General features: G+C 36.2%; 1 protein-coding gene across 21 annotated transcripts in view; it reads left to right on the top strand.

The window, feature by feature from the left end:
• PCBP3 (poly(rC) binding protein 3) overlaps positions 1–22,434 on the top strand; it is a 273,712-nt gene that overhangs the window by 33,754 nt on the left and 217,524 nt on the right. For 17 of the 21 annotated variants that reach the window (XM_060640652.3, XM_078452662.2, XM_078452670.2 and 14 more), the window contains exon 2: positions 16,173–16,215. The exons of the other annotated variants lie outside the window; for them this stretch is intronic. The gene's annotated coding sequence lies outside the window, so the exon portion shown is untranslated. The remainder of the gene's footprint in view (positions 1–16,172; positions 16,216–22,434) is intronic. 21 annotated transcript variants of the gene reach the window in all.

The raw sequence follows: 22,434 nt of genomic DNA, 5'->3' as shown, positions 1-22,434 counted from the left end.
AACCACAATATCACAATTGATAGTGTTGAGCACTTCTTTTATATTATTGTCCGTGTGGAGATCCTTTTTTGTGAAGTGACTGCTCAAGTCTCTTGCTCATTTTTGAGTGTCTTTTAAAAAAATTGATTTGTGGTAGTTTTGAAATGTTGGGTTTAATTATTCCATCTTGCTGTTTGTTTTCTTTTTGTCCCACGGATTCTTTGTTCCTTTATTTTCCATTTCTTGCCTTTATTTGGCTTGATCAGGTATTTTTTATTCTGTTGTTTTAATCTCTTAAATTCTTATTTATTCGTTCTTGCGTTATATTTTTAGTAGTTGCTCCAGAGATTTCAGTTACATCATGTCTCATTAGAGACTCTGCTCTGATATTGTCATATATTTGTACTTCTATGTGTGTTATATGGATCCAACATGGTATTATTTCTGTTTTAAGCAGTCAATATTTTGAAATATTTGTTTATGTATTTATCCTTCCTGGTGTCCTTCATTCTTTCTCGTAGTTCTAAGCTTGCATTTGGGAATATTTTCTTTTACCCTGAAGAACTTCACAGAAGTATTCTTACAGTGCAGATCTATTCACAGCAAATTCTCTTGACCTTTGTCTGAGAACACATTATTTTTTGCCTTTATTTTTGAAAAATATCTTCACTGGGTATAGATTCTAGGTTGACAGTTGTTTTTTTCCCCCCCAACATTCTAAATATGTCAGCATTTTTACAATGTTTTTATGTCTTCTGGCTTTTACAGTGCTTGTTGAGAAATTAGTGTTTTGTTTTATTGCTATTCCTATACAAGTAATTAATGTGCTTTTCCCCCCCAGTTTTAAGATTTTCTGTCTTTGTGCCTGTGCATGTCCATGCATATATGCATGTACATGGGTTTTGTACTTATACTATTTGGGGTTCGTGGAACTTTTTGGAATTGTGCAGAGTCTTTAATCAGGTTTGGAAAATTCTCAGACAGTATTCATTCAAATGCTGCTAGTGTCTGTTTTTTCCCCATCTTTCTTACTACACATTTGTGATACTTTTTGACCCTGTCCTACATATCTTTTATGCTGTACAGTTTTTTTCATTCTTTTTTATATTGTTTCTGCCTGGACTTCAGTTTCAGATCCATATGTCTGAAAATTTGGATATTTTCTATTGGGTCTGCCTGAGTTTCTCTAATTGTGCCTTCAGTTCTTGCTGCTTTACTTTTAAGGTATCCAGTAAGTTCTTAATTACAGATTTTATGTTCTTCAATTATAGAATGTCCATTTTATTATTACTTTTCTGTACATTCCAAAACTGTTGAAATTCATCTTTTCACCCCTTTGTTTGCTTCTTCCTGTTTTTACACAAATGAATCATTCTTTCCTATCAAGTTTATTGAAAAATGATGTACATAAAATAAAGCACATCCATTTAGAGTGTACAACTGAAGAATTTTGACAGTTGTGTACCACAGCCATGAGACAGCATTTTCATCACCCCCAAAGGATTCCTTGCGTTCCTTTACAGGCCATTCCTAGCTCTGCCTCTAGGTCCCAGGAAAACACAGACACAATTTTTGTCATTTTAGAATAGTTGTGTTTTGCATTATGTAATCATGCACTGCGTACTCTTTTTCTGTCTGGCTTCTTTCACTAAGCGTGATGGTTTTCAGATTCATCCATGTTGTGGGTATCAGCACAATGTTGAACAGCAATGGTGAGAGTGGACATCGTTGCCTATTTGCTAGTCTTAGGAGGAAAGCATTCCATATTTCACCTTTAAGTGTGGAGCTGGCTGTAGGTGTTTTTAGGTGCCCTTTATCAGATTGAGAAAATTTGTCTGCTCCTGTATGAGAATTCTTAACATCAGTGAGTGCTGAATTTTGTCAAATATTTTTCTTCATCTATTGAGATAATCATTTGGTTTTTATTCTTTATTCTGTTATTTTGGAGGAGGTAATCAAGAGGACACGACCATGTATTGACCCTTGGGCTTGAGCTGGGCAATCAGAGTCTCCTCGTTCCCTCCCCTGTCCTTGGAATGTATGCTCTGCCTACCGTTCCCGCTGTGGGAACTGCTTCAAGGACATAGCCTTGAGAGAGTGAGGTATTGTTGAGACCATCTGGATCATATATGTGACTGTCATGTATCCAGGTAAGGCCTCCGTCTAAACTTTTAAGGTTCTGGCAGGTGGGTGTGGAGATCTGCCTGTCCGATGTCTGCCCAAGACAGGCTCCATAAATAAGTTTCCTTGCTTCTTATACCTGCCACCTACCAGTCTGGAGTGTTCTGCCTCTTTCTTTGGTCTCTTCTAGTTATCCATATGCAGGGGCCAGTTTGTGAACTACTGTGTAGTTTTGTAATTTATTTGGTAAATTACATTGAATGATCTTGAATGTTAAATCAACCTTGTGTTTTATGGAATAAACCTCATTTAGTTGTGATGTTTTATCCTTTTGAAATATTTCTGGGTTTGGTTTGAGAGTGTTGTAAGGATTTTAGTGCCTAGTTACATGAGGGATATTGGTCTGTAGGTTTGTTTTCTTGTAACATCTTCATCTGGTGTTGGTATCGAGATAATATTGCTTCATAAAATGAGTTAAGATTGTTCTCTCCTCTTCTGTTTTCTGGAAGAATTTGTGTAGAATCAATATTATTTTTTTTCATAAATATTTTGTAGAACTCACCAGTGTAGCCCTCTGAACTTAGTGTTTTTAACAAGGAATTGAATTTATGTAATAGATATAAGCATATGTAGGCCATCTGTTGTTCCTTGAATGGACTTTCATTGTTGGCTTTCAAGGAATTTTACCAATTTTTCCAAGTTGTTGAATTTGTTGGCTAAAGTTGTTCAGAATATTCTTTTATTATCCTTTTCTTGTCTAGGACTTGTAGAGGTAATTCTTTCCTTCTTTTCTTTTTTAATTTTTTAATGTTTATTTATTTTCGAGAGAGAGAGAGAGAGAGAGAGAGAGCACGCGTGCGCGTGCAAGTGGGGGAAGGGCAGAGAGAGAGAGAGGGAGACAGAATCTGAAGCAGGCTCCAGGCTCCAAGCTGTCAGCACAGAGCCCTACTCAGGGCTTGAACCCACAAGCCGTGAGATCATGACCTAAGCTGAAGTTGAACGCTTAACTGACTGAGCCACCCAAGTGCCCCGATAATTCTTTCATTTCTTGATACTGATGATTTATGCTCTTTTTATCCCTTTTATCTTGATCATTCTAGCAGTGAGTTTGTACATTTATACATTTTATTGATCTTTTCAAGGAACCAGCTTTCAGCTTAGTTACTGTTTTCTAAGTCTGTTTTAAATTTTGTTGATTTCTGCTCATTATTTCTTTCCTTCAACTTACTTTGACTTTGCTCTTTTTTTTTAAAGTTTATTTATTTTTGAGAGAGACAGAGAGAGAGAGACAGAGAGAGAGAGAGAGAGCATGAGTGAGCAGGGGAGGGGCAGAGAGAGAGAGGGAGACCGAGGATCTGAAGCAGGCTCTGCACTGACAGCATAGAGCCTGATGCGGGGTTTGAACTTATGAACCCTGATATCATGCTGTGATCGGAAGTCAGATGGCTTAACCGACTGAGCCACCCACGTGCCCCTACTTTACTCTTTTTTTGTTTGTTTGTTTTAAGCTCCTTCAGGTAGAATTGAAGTCCATTGTTTAGAAACCTGTAGTTTGTTCCTGATCTTGAGAGTGGCCTTCCTGGTTTCTTAGTTGAGACACAAGACCCTATCTCCTCAGTCTTGAAGGTTCAGCGAATTAAAGATTTTGAGCTTCTCGTAGGGTAGTTCTAATTTTAACTTTTTGAGGGACTTCCATATTGTTTTCCAGAGTGGCTGCACCAGTTTGCATTCCCACCAACAGTGTAAGAGGGCTCCCCTTTCTCCACATCTGCGCCAGCATCACTTGTTTCTTGTGTTGTTAAATTTGGCCATTCTGACAGGTGGGAGGTGATGATCTCATTTTAGTTTTGATTTGTATTTCCCTATAACTGAACAATTGCACCAGTAGGTATTTACCCAAAGGATACCAAAATGCTTATTTGAAGGGGCACATGCACCCTGATGTTTATAGCAGCATTATCAACAAGAGCCAAATTATGGAAAGAGCCCAAATGTCTATTGACTGATGTATGGATAAATATGCGGTTTATATACACAATGAATATTACTCAGCCATCAAAAAGAATGAAATCTTGCCATTCACAATGACATGGATGGAACTGGAGACCATAATGCTGGACAAAATAAATCAAAGAGAGAAAAATACCACATGATTTCACTCATATGAGGAATTTAAGAAACAAAACAGATAAACATGGGGGGGGGGGGAAGAGACAGAAGCAAACCATAAGATAGACTCTTAACTATGGAGAACGAACTGAGGATTGCCGAAGGGGAGGTGGATGGGGGAATGGGCTAATGGTGGGCATTAAGGAAGGCACTTGTGATGAGCGCTGGGTATTATATGTAAGTGATGAATCGCTAAATCGTACTCCTGAAACTAATATTACACGATATGTTAACTGAATAGAATTTAAATGAAAACTTGAAACAAGCAAACAACAAAAAATAAAGATTTTGACAACAGAAAATAAAGACCTTGAGCTCTGGCCACGCATTGAGTGGCGTCAAATCTAGCAAGACTTGAGGAGTAGATGGACTGTGTACTGTTGAAGGGTCTTTTCCTTTTGTGTGACTCTGTCCTCTGAACACCTGGAGACGTCGGGAAGGATGGCAATGTGTCTTGCTGGCCCAATCCCCTGCCTTTTTGCACAGTGCCAGAACTCCATTGTTGGGTGGGGAGAACAGGCCTTGTCTTGGGGATCCTTAGTTTCCAGTCTGTTGCAGTCCCCGTGACTGCAAAAAAGTTCTGCTGGTTTGTCTTTCCTCCCCTCGAATTCTTTAGCTTAGACCAAGCCTGATTCTTAGCCAATGTTCAGAATTAGTAACTTATTTTTAGCTTGATCTAGAAGGGCTCTTCCTTGTGTAGAATTTTAATTCATATAGTCTTCATTGTTTTGATGGTTTTAGAAATATAGGTTTTGTAATGTCTCATTTAAAAAAAGTCTGCTTGTTCCACTGGTAGTGTTACCCTGCTCTGACCTACAACAATCTAATTAGGGCAGAATTTCCCCTCCCTTTGGATAATTTATATACAATCAAATGCATCTATTTTAACTGTACGGATTAATGAATTTTGATTTATGTATACTGCCATGTAATTACCACCACAGTCAAGGTATAGAATGGAGAACATCATCCCCAAAGGTCCATGGAATCCATGGAATCATATGGTTTGTACTGACTTCTTTTTTATGTTTGGCTTCTTTCTTCCCACATCTATGCTTTTGCGCTTAATCCATGTTGTGTGGATGTATTTTGTTGCTTTTCGTTGCTGACCAGTATTCTGTTGTATAGTATGTTTGTTTACTTGACTATTCATAGACATTTGGATTTTTTCCAGCTTTTGAATATTATCAATAAAGCTGCTACGAACACTTGTATACATATTCTTGTGTGAGAATATGTTTTCATTTCTCTTGGGTGAATATCTAGGCTAGATGGTATGGTAAGTGATATAGAAAGTGGTTTTATAAGGATCTGTGAAACTGTTTTCTAAGGTTCTTGAATGATTTTTACATTCCTTCTAGACATATATGACAGCTTACTGCCATTTGTTTCAACACTTGTTCTTTTCATTCTTTGTTTGTAATGATTTATTTATTTGAGAGATAGAGAGTGCAGGTTGGGGAGGGGCAGAGAGAGAGGGGGACAGAGGATCTGAAGCAGGTTCTGTGCTGACAGCGGAGCCTGACACCTGGCTCGAACCCACAAACTGTGAGATCATGACCTGAGCTGAAGTCGGACGCTTAACCGACTGAGCCACCCAGGCGCCCCTGTTATTTTCATTCTGTGTTAGCCATTCTATTAGATGTATCTTGATATCTCATTGTGATTTTTAGTTTTTATTTTCCTGAGGACTAATGATGGCAAGCATCTTTTTTGTATGTTCCTTAGCTGGTTTGTATGTCTTCTGTGATGTCTGTTGAAGTATTTTGCTACTTTTTTTTATTGTGCTGTTGTTTCCTTATTACTGAGTACAAAAGTTTTTTGTATATTCTGAATATTAGTCTTTTTTTCAGTTATATGTTTGAGAAATACTTTTTTTATGCTGTTATTTCCCTTTTCATTTTTATAATAAGTGTCTTTCAGATAGAATTTTAAAGTTTTGATGGAACATAAATGACCATTTGCCCCTTTGATTGGTATGTTGCTTTTTTTTTTTTTTTTTTTTTTTTTTGGATGTATCAAAGAAATCCTAGTCTAGTTTATCTCAAGGTCGGAAAGATTTTCTCTTTTGTTTTCTTGTAGAAGTTTTATGCTTTTAGTTTTTATATTTCAGTTAATTGTTGTGTTAGTTATCTGTTTCTTCTGACATACTTTATTGGAAATACTTTCCTTTCCTTTCCATTTCTGTTGAAATGCCTTGGCAACTTTATCAAAAATCAGTTGATCGTACATGTTTGGTCTATTTTTAGACTCTCTTCCTTTCATTTATAAGCCTATTCTTATGTTAATATCACACTATATAGATAACTGGATATTTGAAATCAGATAAATTTTCTCCAACTTTGTTCTTTTTCCAAATAGTTGTGGCTATCCTAAGTTTTTGCCTCTGTGCTGACAGTGCAGAACCTACTTGGGATTCCTTTTTTCTCCCTCTCTCTCTATCCCTCCCACTTACACTCTCTCTCTTTCAAAATAAATAAATAAACTTAAAAAAATTAAATAAAGAACCTTGAATTGTAAGATCGTGACCTGGGCTGAAACCAAGAGTTGGATGCTCAACTGACTGAACCACTCAAGAGCCCCTTCTGCTAATATTTTAAATCGTTGAGGCACCTGGGTGGCTCAGTCAGCTAAGCGTCCAACTTCGGCTCAGGTCATGATCTCACGGTTCGTGAGTTTGAGCCCCACGTCAGGCTCTGTGCTGACAGCTCAGACCCTGGAGCCTGCTTCGGATTCTGTGTCTCCCTCTCTCTGCCCCTCCCTCACTTGTGCTTTGTCTTTCTATATCTCAAAAATAAATAAACATTAAATTGTATTTGGTGAATTTTGGATGTTAAAACAAACTTCCGTTACCATGTTGAACCCCACTTGGTCCTGATGGATTGTTAAAAACTTATGTATGTATGTATGTATGTATGTATGTATGTATCTATCTATCTATCCATCTATCTTCCTGAGTTTGATTTGCTAATACTTTCTAAGACTTTTACATCTGTGATCATGAGGGAAATTGTTCAGTTTTCTTGTCTGGTATTATCTTTGCCTGGTTTTGTGATGGGATCAAAGCTGATCTCATTAAGTGTATTGGGTGTGTACCTTCCTCTATTTTCTGAAAGAGTTTGTATTGGATTTAATTATTTCTTAAACTTTTGATAGAATTCATCCAGGTCTCAAGTTCTCTTTTTGAGAAGATTTTTAATAAATAATTTAGCCTTTTTGGGGGCATCTTGGTGGCTCAGTCAGTTGAGCACCCATCTTTGGTTCAGTTCATGATCTTGCTGTTTGTGAGTTTGAGCTGCTGCAGTCGGCCTGTCAGCATAGATCTCACTTCAGCTCCTCTGTCCCCTCTCTCTGCCTCTCCCCCACTTGAGCTCTCCCCAAAATATATAAATATTAAACAAAAAAAAGAATTTAACTTTTTAAAAATTAGAATCATTTCATTATTTGGCATTTTATTTAAATGTTGTAGAGTATATGCTTCCATTTCTATTAAATCAAATATTCATACAACATTTTGTTTTGTTTTACAGTAAATTTTTAAATATTTATTTATTTATTTATTTTTATTTAGATTCAAGTTAGTTAACATATAGTGTAGTATTGATTTCAGGAGGAGAATTTAGTGATTCATCACTTACATATAATACCTAATGCTCAGCCCAACAGGTGCCCTCCTTAATGCCTATCACCCATTTAGCCTATCCTCCCATCCACCTCCCTCCATCAACCCTGTTTGTTCTCTAGATTTAAGTGTCTCTTATGGTTTGCCTCCCTCTCTGTTTTTATCTTATTTTATTTTTCCTTCCCTTCCCCTATGTTTTGTTTCTTAATTGACACATATAAGTGAAATCATATGTAGAACTTGTCTTTCTCTGATTGATGTATTTCACTTAGCATAATACACTCTAGTTCCATTCACATTATTGCAAATGGCAAGTTTTCATTCTTTTTGATCTCTGAGTAATATTCCATTGTATACATATACCACACCTTCTTTATCCATTCATCAGTCGTCAGATGGATATTTGAGCTCTTTCCATAATTTGGCTATTGTTGATAGTGCTGCTATAAACATTGGGGTGCATGTACCCCTTCAAATCAGCATTTTTGTATCCTTTGGATAAATACCTAGTAGTGCAATTACTGGGTTGTAGGGCAGTCCTATTTTTAATTTTTTGAGGAAACTCCATACTATTTTCCAGAGTGACTGTACCAGTTTGCATTCCCACCAATAGTGCAAAAGAGCTTCCCTTTTTTTGCATCTTCACTAATATCTGTTGTTTCCTGAGTTGTTAATTTTTTTAGCCATTATGACAGGTCTCATTGTGGTTTTGATTTGTATTTCTCTGATGATGAGTGATAATTGGGCATATTTTCATTTGTCTGTTAGCCATCTGTGTATCTTCTTTGGGAAAGTGTCTATTCATGTTCTCTCCCCTTTTCTTCACTGGATTATTTGTGTTTTGGGTGTTGAGTTTGATAGGTTCTTTATAGATTTTGGACACTAACCCTTTGTCATTTCCAAATCTTCTTCCACTCTACCTTTTAGTTTTATTGTGATTGTTTCTTTCACTGTGCAGAAGCTTTTTATCTTGATGAGGTCCCAGTAGTTCATTTTTGCTTTTGTTTCTCTTGCCTCAGGAGACATATCTAGTAAGACTTTGCTGTGGCCGAGGTCAAAGAGGTTGCTGCCTGTTTTCTTTTCTAGGATTTTGATGGTTTCCTGTCTTACATTTATGTCTTTTATCCATTTTGAATTCATTTTTGTGTATGGTATAAGAAAATGGTCCAATTTCATTCTTCTGCATGTTGCAGTCCAGTTTTCCCAACACCATTTGTTGAAGAGACTGTCTTTTTCCCGTTGGATATTCTTTCCTGCTTTGGCAAAGATTAGTTGATCATATGATTGTGGGTCCATTTCTGGCTTCTCTATTCTGTTCCATTGATCTATATGTGTGTATTTGGGCCATTACTATACCATTTTGAGGTTTACAGCTTTGTAATACAGCTTGAAGTCTGAGTTGTGATGCCTCCAGCTTTGGTTTTCTTTTTCAACATTACTTTGGCTATTCAGGGTCTTTTGTGGTTCCCTACACATTTTAGAATTGTTTGTTCTAGCTCTGTGAAGAATGCTGGTGTTATTTTGATAGGGATGGCATTAAATGTTTAGATTGCTTTGGGTAGTATAGACATTTTAACAATATTTGTTCTTCTAATCCATGAGCATGAAATGTTTTTCTATTTCTTTTTGTCTTCTTCAGTTTCATTCATAAGCTTTCCGTAGTTTTCAGTGTACAGATTTTTTACCTCTTTATTCCTAGGTATCTTATGGTTTTTGGTGCAATTTTAAATGAGATCAATTACCTGATTTCTGCTTCTGCTGCTTCATTATTGGTGTATAGTAATGCAACACATTTCCATATGTTGATTTTATATCCTGTGACTTTGCTGAATTCATGTATCAGTTCTAGCAATTTTTTGGTGGAGTCTTTTGGGTTTTCCACGTAGAATATCATGTTGTCTGCAGAGAGTGAAAGTTTGACTTCTTCCTTGCCAATTTGGCTGACTTATTTTTTTGTTGTCTGATTGCTGAGGCTAGGACTTCCAGTACTATGTTGAAGAACAGTGGTGAGAGTGGACATCGCTGTTGTGTTCCTGATGTTAGGGGGAAAGCTCTCAGCTTTTACCCATTGAGGATGATGTTAGCTGTGGGTCATTTGTATATGGCCTTTATGATGTTGAGGTATGTTCCTTGTATACCTACTTTCTTGAGGGTTTTTATGAAGAAAGGATTCTGTATTTTGTCAAATGCTTTTTCTGCATGTATCGAGATGATCATGTGGTTCTTACCCTTTCTTTTATTAATGTGGTGTATCACATCGATTGATTTGCGGGTATTGAACTACTCCTGCAGCCCAGGAATAAATCCCATTTGATCATGGTGAATAATTCTTTGAATGTATTTTTGGTTTCATTTTGCTAGTAACTTCTTGAGAATTTTTGCATCCATGTTCATCAGGGATATTGGCCTTTAATTCTCCTTTTTAGTGAGGTCTTTGTCTGGTTTTGGAATCAAGGTAATGCTGGCCTCATAGAATGAGTTTGGAATTTTTCCTTTCATTTCTATTTTTGGAATAGTTTTAAAAGATTTTGTATTAATTCTTCTTTTAATGTTTGGTAGAATTCCCTTGGGAAGCTGTACAGCCCTGGACCCTTGTTTGTTGGGAGATTTTTTATTATGGATTCAGTTTCTTTACTGACTATGGGTCTGTTCAAATTTTCTATTTATTCCTGTTTCAATTTTGGTAGTTTATATGTTTCTAGGAATTAAAAAAAATTTTTTTTTAATTTAATTTTTTATTTTTTTAAATTTACATCCAAATTAGTTAGCATATAGTGCAACAGTGATTTCAGGAGTAGATTCCTTGGTGCCACTTACCCATTTAGCCCATCCCCCCTCCCACAACCCCTCCAGTAACCCTCAGTTTGTTCTCCATATTTATGAGTTTCTTCTGTTTTGTTCCCCTCCCTGTTTTTATATTATTTTTGTTTCCCTTCCCTTATGTTCATCTGTTTTGTCTCTTAAAGTCCTCATATGAGTGAAGTCATATAATTTTTGTCTTTCTCTGACTGACTAATTTCACTTAGCATAATACATTCTAGTTCCATCCACATAGTTGCAAATGACAAGATTTCATTCTTTTTGATTGCCGAGTAATACTCCATTGTATATATATACCACATCTTCTTTATTCATTCATTCATCGATGGACATTTGGGCTCTTTCCGTACTTTGGCTATTGTTGATAGTGCTGCTATAAACATGGGGGTGCATGTGTCCCTTTGAAACAGCACACCTGTATCCTGTGGATAAATGCCTAGTAGTGCAATTGCTGGGTCGTAGGGTAGTTCTGTTTTTAGTTTTTTGAGGAACCTGCATACTGTTTTCCAGAGTGGCTGCACCAGCTTGCATTCCCATATGTTTCTAGGAATTTATCCATTTCTTTCAGATTGCCCAATTTGTTGGCATATAATTTGCTCATAATGTTCTCTTATAATTGTTGCTATGTCTGTGGTATTGGTTGCAACCTCTCCTCTTTCATTTGTGATTTTATTTATTGGGGTCCTTTCCTTTTTCTTTTTCATAAGTCTAACTTGGGGTTTGTTGATTTTGTTAATTCTTTCAAAGATTCAGCTCCTAGTTTCATTGATCTGTTCTACTATTTTTTTGATTTCAATATCATTGGTTTCTGCTCTGATCTTTATTGTTTCCCTTCTTCTGCTGGTTTTGGGTTTTATTTGCTGTTCTTTTTCCAGCTCCTCAAGGCGTAAGGTTAGGTTGTGTATTTGAGACAGTTCTTCATTCTTCAGGAAGGCCTGGATTGCTATATAGTTCCCTCTTATGACCACCTTTGCTGCATCCCAGAGGTTTTGGACTGTTGTGTTTTCATTTTCATTGGCTTCCATGTACTTTTTAAATTTCCTCCTTAATTTATTGGTTAACCTATTCATTCTTTAGTAGGATGTTCTTTAACCTCCAAGTATTTGTGGTCTTTCCAGATTTTTTCTTGTGGTTAATTTCAAGTCTCATAGTGTTGTGGTTAAAAAATAGGCATAGTATGATCTCAAACTTTTTGTATTTGAGGGCTGATTTGTCCCAGTATGTGATCTAGTCTGGAGACTGTTCCATGTGCACTCTAGAAGAATATTCTGCTGCTTTAGAATGAAATGTTCTGAAAATATCTGTTAAGTCTATATGGTCCAGTGTGTCATTCAAAGCCATTGTTTTCTTGTTGATTTTCTGCTTAAATGATTTGTCCATTGTTGTAAGTGGGTGTTAAAGTTCCCTATTATTATTGTATTTTTATCAATGAGTTTCTTTATGTTTGTTATTGATTGATTTATATACTTGGGTGCCTTCAAGTTGGGGGCATAAGTATTTCCAATTGTTAGATCTTCCTGATGGATAGACCTCTTAGTTATGATATAATGCCTTTAAGAATTTAGCTCTTTAGATCTTTTCAGAGTTTTGTGTCCTGAGTCAGTTTTGGTATTTCATGTTTTATAAAGTATTGATTTTTTCTAAGTTATCAAGTTCAGTGACAAAATTTCTTTTTTATATTGCTTTATTATTTTTCATTATTGTAAGATCTGTAATGACGTCTCCTCTTTCACTACTGAAATTTATAACATGCATTTTTTCTCTTTTCTTGATCAGTCTAGCTAGCAGTTAATCAATTCTATCAACTTTTTCAAATATACAGATTTTGCTTTTATTGATTTTCTCCATTTTTGTCTGTTTTTCCTTTTATTGATTTTTATTCTAAATTTATTATTTTCTTCCTTCTATTTACTTTGGATATACTTTGCTGTTACTTTTCTAGCTTATTAAGGTAGAAGTTAAGATAATTGATTTTGGATTTTTTTTCTCTTCTGATATTAGAGAAGCTAAGATAATTTATTATGGATATTTTTCTCTTCTGATATTAGCATTTAGACTTAAAAATTTCCCTCTAAGCACTGCTTTAGCTGTATCCTGCATGTTTTAAAAATGTTTTATTTTGAAATAATTATAGACTCATAGGAAGTTGCAAAAATAATATAAAGAATCCTGTGTATCCTTCACCCACTTACCCCCAAGGTGACATCTTATATAACTGTAGGTCAATATCAAACTTAGGGAATTGACATTGATATCTTGATATATTGACGTTGATACACTGTTAACTAGACCACAGGCATTCAGCTTTCACCATATTTTTTTAAATTAATTTGTTTTCATGTTTATTGATTTTTGAGAGACAGAGATAGACAGAGCACGAGTTGGGGAAGAGCAGAGAGAGAGGGAGACACAGAATCTGAAGCAGGCTCCAGGCTCTGAGCTGGCAGCACAGAGCCCAGTGCAGGGCTCGAACTCACGAACTGCGAGATCATGACCTGAACCGAAGTCGGATGCTTAACTAACTGAGCCACCCAGGCATCCCAGCTTTTACCATATTTTTAACCTGCATCTCTGTGTGTGTGTGTGTGTGTGTGTGTGTGTGTGTGTGTGTACAGTTCTATGAAGTTTTATTCCCTGAATAGATTTTGTGTAATTAATACAACAGTCAAGACACAGAACTGTTCCCTCACCATAAGAGAATTCCCTGTACTTCCTCTTTGTATTCACAGTCATTCTCCATCCCACTCCCTGACCCTGACCCTTGGGAACTACTAATCTGTTCTTTACCTGCATAGTTTTGTCATTTTGAGAATGTTATATAAGTGGAAATTCACATAATATTCAGTGTTTGGGGATTAGCTCCTCCCTAGCCCCAAGTATAATGTTCTTGCAAGTATTTCCAGATTGTTGCAGGCATCAATAGTTTATTCCCCTGTATTGTTGAGTAGTATTACATTGTATGGATTTATCAGAGTTTGTTCAACCACTTACCCATTGAAGGGCATTTGCATTATTTCCAATATTGCTGTTAAGAGTAAAGCTGCTAGGAACGTTCGTGTGTGTGTGTGTGTGTGTGTGTGTGTGTGTGTGTGTGTATGTAAACAACATTTCATTTTCTGGGACAACTGCTCATGAGTATAATTTCTGGGTCATGTGATGGTTGCAAGTTTAATTAGAAGCTGCCAAGCAGTTTTTCCAGATTTTACATTGCCACTGGAAATTTATGAATATCCGACATTTTTACTGTCTTGTATGTTCATTTTCAGTCAGTTAAAAATATTTTCTAAAATTCCTTATAGTATCTTCTTTGTCTCTGGGTCTTTTAGAAATGTGACATTTCACTTACAGATATTTAGAGTTTTTCTATATACTTCTTTTGCTGATTTCTAATTTAATTTTTTGCTGTTAGAAAATATATTTTGTATTATTTTTAAACTTTTACTTGTTCACTTGAAATTAGTTTGTATTCTTCAGTTATTGGCTGGGGTGTTCTAAAAGTTTTAATTAGGGGTGCCTGGGTGGCTAACTTGGTTAAGTGTCTGACTGTTGGTTTTAACTTAGGTCATGATCTCACAGTTCGAGACCCACATTGGGTTCTACACTGGCAGTGTTGTACCTGCTTGAGATTCTCTCTCTCTCTCTCTCTCTCTCTCTCTCTCTCTTCCCCTCCCTCCCCCTCCCTCCCTTTCTCTCTTTGCCTCTCCCCTGCTTATGTACACTCTTTCTCACACTCAAAATAAGTAAATAAACTTTAAAAATAAAAGTTTTAGTTAGGAAATTGATTGGTGGTATTAAGTCTTCTTTTGTCAATTTCATGTCTTTTTGCTTTATTTCGTTCAGAGAGAGGTGTGTTGTCTTATTTCTATTTTTAATTCTGTCAGGTATTGTGTACATTCACATGTGGGATTAGTGTGTCTTAATAGATTGACATTTTTATCACTATAAGATGTCCTTCTTTGTCTCTGGTTAGTGTTTTGTATCTAGTATATCTTTTTCTATTCTTTTTCTTTTAAGGTATTCGTGTCTTTATTTAAACTGGGTTTTATTAGAGACAGCATATTGTTAGGGATTGTTTTTCACGCTGTCTTTGCCTTTTTACTGGAATGTTTTGGCCATTTACATTGATTGTAATGCAATTATTATATGATAATTTTTATATCATTGGGTTTAAATCTACTATCTTGCTATTAAAATTTTATCTGTTTATTCCTCTCTCTTGTCTATTAGAAAAGAAGGTATTTGTATTTTTCATATTCCACCTTATCTCCAACACTGACAATTCCTATCTGTTTTAATTTTTGTTTCTATTGTTTTGTTATTTTTTTTTTGGTGGTTAATTACCTGGTATCATTTTAATTCCTTCTGAAGAAATTCCTCTAACATCTCTTGTTGCTTAAGTTTGCTGGTGACAAATTCTTTCAGTTTTTGTGTATCTGAAAATGACCTTATTTCTCCTTAATTTGGAAGAATATTTTTTGGACGTAAAATTTTAGGTTAACAGTCTTTTTTTCAGCACTTAAAATTTTTTCATCCATTGTGTTTTGGGTGTATAATTTATGATAAGACATCTGTGCTAATTCTTCTATTTCTTCCTCTTCAGTTACTCTTTGATATCTCAGTATGATTTTCATTGTGTTTCTCTTTCTTAAATTTCATTAAGTGTTTTCAATATGTGGGTCTATTGGTTTTATTAAATTTGGAATATTATCTGGTGTTTTATGACATTTCTTCAAATATATATGTGTATATATATATATATATATATATACACATATATATTTGTGTGTGTACTTTCCTCTTCACTTCTGGAACTTCTGTTTATGTTATACTACTTGATATCCCACAGGTAACTGGGGCTCTTTCTTCCTAGTCTTTTTTATCTCTGTGTTTCACTTTGGGTATTTTCTTTTTTTTTTTAATTTTTTTTTTTTAACGTTTTATTTATTTTTGAGACAGAGACAGAGCATGAACGGGGGAGGGGCAGAGAGAGAGGGAGACACAGAATCGGAAGCAGGCTCCAGGCTCTGAGCCATCAGCCCAGAGCCTGACACGGGGCTCGAACTCACGGACCGCGAGTTCGTGACCTGAGCTGAAGTCGGCCTCTTAACCGACTGAGCCACCCAGGCGCCCCTCACTTTGGGTATTTTCTATCTCTGTGTTGCCAATACCATTTCTTCTGCCTAATTAGCTGTTAATCTCATTTATTGAAATTTTCATTTCCAACCTATATGTATTTATTTCACCTCCATAAGTTCTATCTGGTTCTTTTTTAAATCTTCTGTTTATCTCCTGCTGTGTTCATGTAGCCTTTGAAATACTTGTACATATGCATAATAGTTGTCTTAAAATCCTTATTTGGACAGTTCATCATCTCTGCCTTTCAGAGTCTGTTTCTCTTGACTGTTCTTTCTCTTGTTTTTGGTCACCATTTTTGTTTATTTGCTTGTTTGTTTCTTTGTAGGTCCAGTAACATTAATTGGATGGTAGACATCATAAATATTACAGTAAGTGTCTGGATTTTAACTTTTTTTAAAAATAAGAATGTTAGACTTTGTTCTTTCAGACAGATGGGTTACTTGTGGATTGCCTTGATATTTGTGAAGGTTTAATTTTAAGTTTTTTTGGGTTGAGTATGTTTTACTCTAGGGCTAATTTAGCTCCATTATTGAGGTGCAGCCCTACTGCTGTTTCTTTTTGTTGCTCTGGTAGTTCAGCTGGGGCTTTCAACTAAGGCTGCTCAAAACTGTAAATGTTTCTCAATGCTTTATTAAGCAATTAAAAATGTTTATTTTATAATTCTCTGGTCAGTTTTCCCCCCTCATGTCATTGACTTTCTTGTGTAGCTTACAATTTGGCAACAGATGGAGGGGACCTCCATGGAGATTTTTGGAGCTCTTTTTATGAGTGGCTCTTCTCTTCAGAGCCTTTCTACCTATCTCCTCTTCACAATCTCCAACTGCCTCAGCCTCCCTGAGCTCTGATGTGTTTCCCCAGCTCAGTATGCTGTGATGTTCTGCTTGAGTTCCCCCCCTGCCATGCAGTCTCGAAAGTCCTTTTTTTTTTTTAATGTGTATTTATTTATTTTGAGACAGAGAGTGGGAGGGAGAGCAGAGGAGGGGCAGAAAGAGAGAGAAAGAATCCTAAGCAGGCTCCACACTGTCAGCACAGAGCCTGACTTGGGGCTTGATCCCACAAACTGTGAGATCATGACCTGAGCCAAAATCAAGAGCTGGATGCTTAACTGACTGAGCCACCCAGGTGTCCCAGTGGAAGGTACTTTTATTACGACAGTCAAGGAAATTACATGGCTTTGACTCTCTTTTGCAGCCTGTTGTCTGAAATCAGTTGTTTCATATGTATTTTTTTTCCCAGTTTTCTGGTTGTTTACAGCAAGAGGATAAGCCCTATCCTGGTTACTTCATCATGGGCATAAGCAAAATTCTCTTTCCTTTTTATAAAAAGTTTTTCTTATTTTTTAGAATTGTAAAATACCTATGACATAAGGTTCACCATTTTAACTATTTTTAAGTGTATAGCTCAGTGGCATCAAGCATACGTGTACGGTTGTGCAACCATGACCACCATCCATCTCTAGAGCTCTTTTCATCTTGGAAAACTGAACGTCTGTACCCATTAAATAATAACTGGCCATTTCCCCCTGCTGCCAATGTGTAGAAACCACCATCCTACTTTCTCTCTGAGTGTGACTGCTCCAGGCACTTCATATAAATGGACTTGTATAGGATTTTTCCTTTTGTGACTGGTTTATTTCACTTCTTTTTATTTTTATTTTTTAATTTAATTTTAGTTTTAATTTTATTTTTTTAAGCCGCTTTATTGATGAATGATTGACATACAAAAAGCTATACATATTTAATGTACACAAATTGGCGAGTTTAAGATGCGGCTGTTTTTTTGTTTTGTTTTATTTTTTTAATTTACATCCAAGTTAGTTAGGATCTAGTGCAACAATGATTTCAGGAGTAGATTCCTTAATGCCCCCTACCCACTTAGCCCATACCCCCTCCCACAAACCGTTTAGCAACCCTCTGTTTGTTCTCCATATTTAAGAGTCTCTTATGTTTTGTCCCCCTCCCTGTTTTTATATTATTTTTACTTCCGTTATGTTTCATCTGTTTTGTATCTTAAAGTCCTCATATGAGTGAAGTCCTATGATATTTGTCTTTCTGACTAATTTCGTTTAGCATAATACCCTCCAGTTCCATCCATGTAGTTGCAAATCGCAAGATTTCATTCTTTTTGATTGCTGAGTAATACTCCATTGTATGTATATACCACATCCTCTATATCCTTTCATCCATTGATGGACATTTGGGCTCTTTCCATACTTTGGCTATTGTTGGTAGTGCTGTTATAATCATTGGGGTGCATGTGTCCCTTCAAAACAGCACACCTGTATCCCTTGGATAAATACCTAGTAGTGTAATTGCTGGGTCGTAGGGTAGTTCTATTTTTAATTTTTTGAGGAACCTCCATACTGTTTTCCAGAGTGGCTGCACCAGTTTGCATTCCCACCAACCGTGCAAAAGAGTTCCTCTTTCTCTGCATCCTCGCCAACATCTGTTGTTGCCTGAGTTGTTAATGTTAGCCATTCTCACAGGTGTGTGGTGGTATCTCATGGTGGTTTTGATTTGTATTTCCCTGATGATGTCACTTCCTTTAATTTTTAAAGAAAGTATACCATTTTGGGTTTTGATTGTAATGTTAAGATGATGGTTTGCAATACTCTGAATGTTGAAGCCAAAAAACAACTGATGCTGGCAGAGTGGGAGGGAGATGTTGGTGTGTGTGTGTGTGTGTGTGTGTGTGTGTGTGTGTGTGTGTTTAATTTATTATTTTTTTTGTGGAGGGATAGACTTTTGTTTTTATTTCATAGCTTGACATGCACTTAACTGCATGTAAAATTTTTTATAAATGTTAAGGATGAAGAATATAGCACTGCCCACTCGTATTCTTTTGGCTAAAAGGACACTGTATGTTCACTGAACTCAGTGGTTGTCCATTTCTCTTATGACTTAAACTTAGGTCTTTCTCTGCAAGTGACACCATCAGAACTGATCAAGTTTCATTAATTCTTCTATCTTAATTACACATACTTCTGCAGGACCTTATTTTCAAAAAGCTTTCATGCAAAGAACTTTGCTGATTCTCATGATAGCCCTCTTTAAGACATAGCATAACCTCCTTGGAGAATTCTGTCCTGATTTCCCATCCAGTATAGAATTTGCTATTCCATTATAGTATTCTATGTACTTGTCTATGATCTCTTATGAAAATCCAGTGTACCTACAAGTTCTATTCCCTAGATCTCCTTACTTTGCTGTATCTAACCCAGACTAGAGATTCATTTAAGGAAGAAAAGGCACCATTATCCTCAATTATAGGTGAAGTTAGTGACTCACCTAAGTCTCAGGCCTACATTTATTGTCTCCAATTCCTTCCCATTCATTCTTGAGCCCACTGCATCTGGGTTTTTTCCCTATTATTTCACAAAAACAGCTTCATCAGAATCACCAAAGACCACTTTGACTTTGTCAAATCCAGTGGTCAAGTTTCAGTCTTCCTCTTGCTTGACTTTTCAGCAACATCTGAATCCAGGTTTTTGCTCCTTTCTCCTTAAAACACTTTTCTTTACGGGGCATCTGGGTGGCTCAGTCGGTTAAATGTCTGACCTTGGCTCAGGTCATGATCTCACAGTTTGTGGGTTCCAGCCCCGCATCTGGCTCTGTGCTCGCTGCCTGCTCAGAGCCTGGAACCTGTTTCGGATTCTGTGTCTCCCTCTCTCTCTGCCCCTCCCCCACTTGTGTTCTGGCTCTCTCGCTCCCTCTCTCTCTCAAAAATAAATAAACATTAAAAAAAGAAAGAAAGAAAAACACTTTTCTTTACTTGGCTTCTAGGACACACTTCTAACTTTTCTCCTAGCTCTTGATTGCTTCTTCTCAATATGTTTTTGCTGGCTCCTTTCCAAATCCCAGTCGTCATTGGAGAGCCCAGAGGTTACTGTTCTCTTTCTACCTCATTCCCTCACTGATCTCACCTGGTTTCGTGGCTTTAAATACCACCTATACCCTGATGACTTTAAATACATCTTTCCAGCCTGAACCCCAGTCCCTGAACTCCAGGCTCATATTCATCTCCATACCTAACACTGCTGTTTATCTGTATCATGGGCATTTCTAACTTCACACTTGAAAAACAACTCAATCATCACTCTTTCTCCCTATCTGGCTCCTTCCTCAGCCTTCTCTATATCCATTGGTGGCAACTCCATTTTCCCACTCATCAGGCTAAAGCCCTGGGAATCATCTTTGACTCCTTGGTTTCTCTCATGCCCGACGTCTGCAAATTTTGTCTGCACTTTCTTGACAATATATTCAGGATTTAACTACTTCTTACCACCTGTACTGCTATCAGCCTGGCCCCTAGCCACCTTGATCTTTCACCTGGATAATTTCATTAGTCTTTAACGGGTCTCTTTGCTTCAGTTTTTGTCTAGTTACAGGTGATTATCCCCACAGTGGCCAGAACGATCTTTCTCAAAGTGTAGATCAACTTCCCTTTCTGGGAGGATGGAGTTGATGTGCTTCCCCTGTTTTTCCCACTAAGTGAAACTAAAGACCTTGGACGTTATGTATAAAACAAATGCAGAGTCTGACAAAGGATGAGAAGGAAGACCAGCTAGGGGCCTCAGAACACAAGGAATGACATGACAGTGATTTCTCTGAGTGTTCTTTTAAACACCCTAGCCTCAAACTCGAGAAGCTGGTAACCCATAAATACCACGAGTGTAGAAAACGGAAACAAACCAACAAAGAAACAAAAAAAAAAAATGCAACAGAAGTCTTCTTCCTCCAGCCAAAGGGCCAGGAAAGAGACAACACAGCAAAAGAGAAAACATTTAGACAGTAACTGATCTACTCCAGACAAACAGCACAAAACTTTTAAGCCATTATTTCTTTAAGTACTTTTTCAGCTCTGCCCATTTCCTCTTCTGGGACGCTGATGACATGATTATTGTATTTTTCAGAAGATAGAAGAGAACAACTTACCAATTCATTTTATAAAGTTATTATGGCCTGGATATTAAAATCAGAAAAAAGACATTAAAAAAATAGACCGTCTGTTACGAATATAGATGCAAAAATCCTTAGCAAAATATTAGCAAACAGAATTCAGCAATACATACAAAGAATTGTATAATTTTAGAGATGAAAGCCTGGTTCAACATTTGAAAATCGGTTAGTGTAATATACTGTAATTAACAGGCTAAAGAAGAAAAAGTAAATGATCATATCACTCAATTTAATGAAGCATTTGACAAAATCCAACATCTGATTAAAGACTCAGAAAACTAAGAATAGAGAGTTAATTAACTTGATAAACAGCATCTACAAAAATCTACAGCTAACATCATACTTAAAACGAAAGATGAAATGATTTCCCCCTAAGATTACTAACGAGACAAGGTTACCTGTTCTTATTCTACATAGTGCTAGGAGTTCTAGACTATGCAGTAAGACAAGACAAGAAATAAAAGGCTTACAGATCAGAAAAGATAAAATAAAATTGTCCCTATCTGCAGATGGCATGATTACATAGAAAATCCCAAGGAATTTTCAAAACAAAAATAAAACAAACTAGAATTAGTGAGTTTAGCAGTGTTGCATCATACAAGATAAACAACAAAAATCAGCTTTATTTTTGTGTGTTATTAGTAATGAACACGTGGGCACCAAAGTTAAAAATACAATTCCTAAAAAATAAACACACAGGTATGAATCTAACAAAACATTTATAGAACTTTTATACTGTAAACTACAAAACCCTGATGAAAAATCAAATTAGATCTAAATAAATGGAGAGACGTAGCGTGTTCATGGATTAGAAAATGCAACATAGTTAAGATGTCAATTCTCCCCAAATTGTTGTACAGGTTTAATGTAGTGTCTGTTAAAATCACAGCAATTTTTTTTGTAGATATATACAAGCTGATTATAAAATACACATGGAAAATAAAGGAACTAGAATAGCTAAAACGGTTTTGAAAAGGAAGAATAAAGGGAGAGAGATCAGTCTGCATAATTTCCAGATTTTATAGCCACAGTAATCAAAACTATGTGGTATTGTCAGAAGGATAGACACTGCGATCAATGGAACAGTACAGAGAACCCAGTGTAGAAGATAGTGTAGAGAATCACACCAATATGCCCAAATGATTTTTGAGAAATTATTTTCTGAAATGATTTTGAGAATTTCAAAAGCAATTCAATGGAGAAAGGATGGGTTTTCCAACAAATGGTGCTGGAGGGATCACGCATTCATAGGTAAAAAATGAAACAATCACTAAGTCTTACATCTTATACAAAAATGAACTTAAAATGTATCACAAACTCAGATATAAAATGTAAAACTATAAAACAGAAAAAATAAGACCATGTTTGCATTTTTGGGCAAAGGTTAGGCAAAGAGTGCCTAGACTCCAAACGTCATCTATAAGAGAAGTAAGAAGTTGGACTTCATCAAAATTAAAAACTTTTCCTACAAAAGAAAAAAGAGGATGAAAAGACAAGCTACAGACTGGGAGAAATACTTGCAAAGATCACATATCTGAGAAAAGACTGGTGATGGGATATATAAAAAACTATCAAAATTCAACAGTAAAAAAAAAAGAAAACGATTCAACTTGAAAGTGCACAAAAGAC

Source organism: Panthera onca, chromosome C2, assembly GCF_046562875.1.
Source record: "Panthera onca isolate mPanOnc1 chromosome C2, mPanOnc1 haplotype 2, whole genome shotgun sequence".
Taxonomy (NCBI): Eukaryota; Metazoa; Chordata; class Mammalia; order Carnivora; family Felidae; genus Panthera; species Panthera onca.
The sequence above is the reverse complement of the archived record's forward strand: the minus strand, read 5'-3'. Positions and strand labels throughout refer to the sequence as shown.